The 4,640-nt window shown below is 41.1% G+C and overlaps 1 pseudogene; it reads right to left on the bottom strand.

The window, feature by feature from the left end:
• LOC114046668 overlaps positions 1-2,872 on the bottom strand; it is a 22,281-nt pseudogene extending 19,409 nt beyond the window's left edge.
• Between the last annotated feature and the right edge of the window lie 1,768 nt (positions 2,873-4,640).

Genomic DNA, 4,640 nt, shown 5'->3' with positions numbered 1-4,640 from the left:
ATCTATCTATCTATCTATCTATCTATCTATCTATCTATCTATCTATCTCACTGTCATTTCCCAATCCTTGTTGTTATTCAGTTGTATTTGACTCTTTATGACCATGGGGACCATAGCGTACCAGTACTGTCCATGGGACTTTCTTGGCAAAGATACTGGAGTGGTTTGACATTTCCTTCTCCAGCGAATTAAGATAGAGTTCAAGTGACTTGCCTAGGGTCACACAACTAGTAAGTGTCTGAGATTGGATTTGAACTCAAGTCTTCCTGGCTCCATGCCCAGCACTCTATCCACTGAGATACCTAGCTGACTTATTTCCCAATCACTTCCCCTCAAATCTGTAGCCTTGCTACAGCTAAGTACAATCAAACAAAACAATCAACACGTTGTTCATGTTTGAAAATGTAGGGTAATTGAAAATGAAGCTGGTGCATCTTCTGAAGAGGGTGACCAGGGTGGATTGGGCACTTGGATTCATGCCAAATCAGTCAGTATTGGCTGAAGGAAACAAGGAGGTTTAGACTTGAAAAGAGAAAATTTGAGGTGGGGAATGTGATCATTTCTTTGAACTTTCAAGAGACTGTACCATATGAGAGGGATTAGACCTAACCTGCTCAGCCTCAGAGGGCAGAGCTAGTACCAGTGGGTAGAAGTCTCAAGGTGGCAGATTTCAATTCAGCATCTAGAAGGGCTTGCTGACAGGTAGAACTATTCAGCAAAGATGGAGCTAGTTCCATGGGTTCACGTAGGGGCTGTAATGACTTCTTGCTCTTATTGGGGATGCTATAGATCAGTAGTTCTTAGATTTTATTGTATGCATTCTGCACCCCTCTGGCTGTCTAATGAAGCCTATGGACACCTTCTCAGAACAATGCTTTTAAATGCATAAAATTAAATGCATAATATTACAAGGAAAACTAGTGAAAATAAAGATGTGATTTAATTTCCCTTCCAAGTTCACAGACTCCCTGAAGTCTTTCCACAGATTCTGCCCAATCCCTTCCCACCCCTTAAGTTAAAAACTACTGGAGAAGGAATTTCTGTTTCAGGGTGGGTTGGATCCCTAAGGTTCTTTCCAGTTTGAGGATTCCATGATGAGAAGGTCCCTATCAGCTTTATTTCCATGGTTGTATGGTTTAGCTGGTGTCACTGGTGTCATTCCTCCTATATGTGTCAGCAACAAGAATAGTGTTTGTGAAAGAGGCCGTTCCTGCTAGCTTCTAACGTGAGAGTCCTTAAAGGCTACTAGAACTATTAGACACATTAAATGGGAGACCTTTTTGCAGAGCTGGATCTTTTCAACTTGACATAATGGGATTATTTCTGGAAGACAGACAGTTCTTTCCCACTGGGAAAGACAAATGAACCCTTCATGTGGTTCTAAGCAAGATTGGCTCCTGGAAACAGTTCCTGAAAACACAGGAAAGCCTCTTTGCTGCTGGAGGGGTGATTTTGCCTAAGGGGTATGGACAATTTGCTTCAGCTGTGATTCTTGTGAAGTCAATGTTTGTGGCTGAGTTCTTATTGACCAGTTTAATTTTCAATAAGGATCAAGAGTGTTGCTTGCCTGTGGGGACAAATGGCTTTTTAGCTGACACTGGGGCCAAGGTAGGTAGGAAGTAGGGAGGTATATTGGCCCCTGCATTACTAACCTTCTCTGTTGACTTGGCTGTACCTTCTCTGTGGTCTCTCATCTGAGAGTATGGTGGGAAAAGAATTGAAACTGGAAGGGGAGCAGTCAGAAAGGATTTTCTAGAAGTAAATCTAGCTGTGTGATCTTGGAGGGGAGGGTGAAAGGGGAAGGGAAGGGAAAAGGAGGGAGTAAATATTTATATAGCACTTACTATGTACTAGGTCCTTCACAAATATCATCTCATTTGATCCTCACAAAAACCCTGCAAGGTAGGTACTGTTATATTTCCTTTATTAATTATTATAATATATTATATATAATATATATTATTAATATAATAATTATATTCCAGGTGAAGAAACTGAGGCAAACAGAATGATTTACCCAGGGTCATACAGTTTTAGTGTCTTTAGCTGGATTTGAACTTGTGTCTTCCTGATTCTAAGCCCAATACTCTAACCACTGTTCCACCTACCTTACCTTGTGTAGGTCATGTACTATCTCTGGGCCTCAGTTTTCCCACCTGTAAGGTGAAGGGCTTGAAATTTTATCATCAAGTTCTTAATAATTCACGTATAAAGTCCGAAGGCCCCTTCCAGTTGTAACTTTCTATTCTTTATGCTGTAAGGTTTCTCCTAGCTTGGACATACTGTGCTGTTTTCTAAAGGTCCTTTTTCATTTTCACATTCTATATTCTAAGGGCCCTTCCAGTGCTAACATTCTATACTCTCAACACCTTTCTCTCTCTGACATTCTATGTGCTATAGTCTTTTCCAGCTCAGATATTCTGTGTGCCTGAGAAGCCCCTTACAATCTGACATTCTGTGTTCTAAGGTCCTTTTCATCTCTAAAAATTCCATCATTCTCAAATCCCTCTATACAGCTTCTCAGTAGCCAAAGCCTTGGCACTGGAACAGATGTCAAGCTGAATTCAAGTCAGCCAATATTTATTAAGCACCTACTATATAATGCCCACAACAGCCTCATTATATGCATATTGCTGTGCCAAACACTGAACCCAGCAAATTAAGCTAACCTGACCCTCGCCATTCAAGGGCTTTCATTATAGTACTGGCAGTGTCAACAGAGAGGTGAAGGTTCAAATGACCTGGAGGGCAGCCCAGCTTCCCCTCCCTGACCAGCCTGATTCAGAGCCATTCTCTTCGGCTCCAGCCTCTGCGAGCTCCATAGAGATTTGCAGACCCCAGGCTGTAAGCAGGAGGTCTGGCACACTTCCATCTTAAGGGACACCTCACAATGAGGGCAATGTTAGAAGTAGCTTACCTTGTCTAATGATTTAGAACAGTTGTGTCAAACTCAAATGAAATAGAGGCCACCAATCTATATATAAAGATGCTTGCTGGCTTCATGTTGGCTTAGTTTTAGAAGGTAGTGTTAGCGATGTTGTATTGTATTTTGATTTATTTTGTTAAATATTTCCCAATTATATTTTAGTCTGATCCCTGGTGCGCTGGCACTCAGGAGAGTTGCTGGAAGTGTATGGCACTTGTCATTTGGAGTACTTTCATACCCATTTCCTTTGATCTGTATCAGGCTCCTATGAGGGGAATGAAATGCAATTACCTCCATTTTATAGATGGGAAACTGAGGCTCCAGAGAAAGGAAGGGTCTTTTCTGAGGAGACATAGCAATATCTGATTCCTTCTCCCATTTGTATTCTTTACTACTGTCATTTCAAAGGATAAGGTGAGAGAAAGACACTCATATCATATAGACTGTCAGAAGGTGACCCTAAGAGGTCGTTTAGTCAATAAATGAACGAACATTCATTAAGCACCAATGTGCCAGGTACAACGATAAGCAATGAGATTTTTAAAAAAGGCAAAAGACAGTCCCTTCCCTCAAGGAGTTCGTAATCTAATAGTCTAGTTCAGAGGTGGGGAACCTTCGACCTCAAGTGGCCCTCTAGGTTCTCAAGTGTGGCCCTTTGATGGAATCCAAACTTCACAGAACAAATTCTTTTATTCTAGCTCATACCTGAAGAAGGAATTCCTTGTGTAGCATCCTTGACAAGTCACTTAACAATTGAAAAGTTTACATGGAATTATAGACCCTTATCCAGGTGAATTGAGATGAATGAGAGGAGAAGGTCAGATAGAGTGATCTTGAAGTTCCCTTTTCGCTCTAAACTGTATGAGACTTAAAGTGCCTGCAACCTCTAAAACTCAATGATTCAGATGGCAAAATAATGAATGGACTGATCCATTTTCTCCAATTGGGAGCCAATCAGAAACAACATGAACCATGAGGGCAAGAAATAAGTTCTATTGTCAACTCACTTGGACAAGAATTGCAAAATAAAAGGAACAGTGTTAGCTTACCAGACTAGGGAGAAATTATTGATAAATTAATATTTAAAAGGTTAAGAACAATAAATGGTAGTGATAACTAGCATTTATAAACTGCTTTAAGATTATGTTGACACTATGTCATTTGATCCCCACAAAAGGTGGGTATAGAAGAAATTTTTATCTCCATTTTACAGCTGAGGATACTGAGACCCAGAAAGGTTGTATCACTTGCCCAAGTTCACACAGCTAGTAAGTGTCAAAGGTGGGATTCGTACCCAAGTTTCTGTTGACTCACATTCCAGCCTTCTTTTCCACTGTATCAGATAAAGTGTATTTGTTTCTATGACAAAGGAAATTTTTTTTTTTACACTGTGATCTTTGTAACAGCCACAGCCCAAATCTCCAGACTTCTGCCCAGGGGAATCCCACTCTACCTTCCCTAGTGTTGCCTGAGACACAATCATTTATCCTAATCATACCTCCAAGGTCAGAGTTTGGGCCCAATAGATAGTAAGGATGAGACGCCAGGGATTCCATCCTCCTCCTATAGAGTCCGATCATGGTTGCAGTGGCAAGGCCAGTTAGGTGGGGGAGAAGGAGATTCCCAGAGCAGCATCCTGAGAAATGTGAGAAGAGGTGACTAGAATGGGAATTGAAGTTGAGATGGGCAAGAAGAAAGCGGGAGAGAGGCTTGG

The sequence above is a fragment of the Vombatus ursinus genome, unplaced genomic scaffold (assembly GCF_900497805.2).
Source record: "Vombatus ursinus unplaced genomic scaffold, bare-nosed wombat genome assembly UNPS02014785.1, whole genome shotgun sequence".
NCBI lineage: Eukaryota > Metazoa > Chordata > Mammalia > Diprotodontia > Vombatidae > Vombatus > Vombatus ursinus.
Note: the sequence above shows the minus strand (reverse complement) of the source record. Positions and strands in the feature narration are given on the sequence as shown.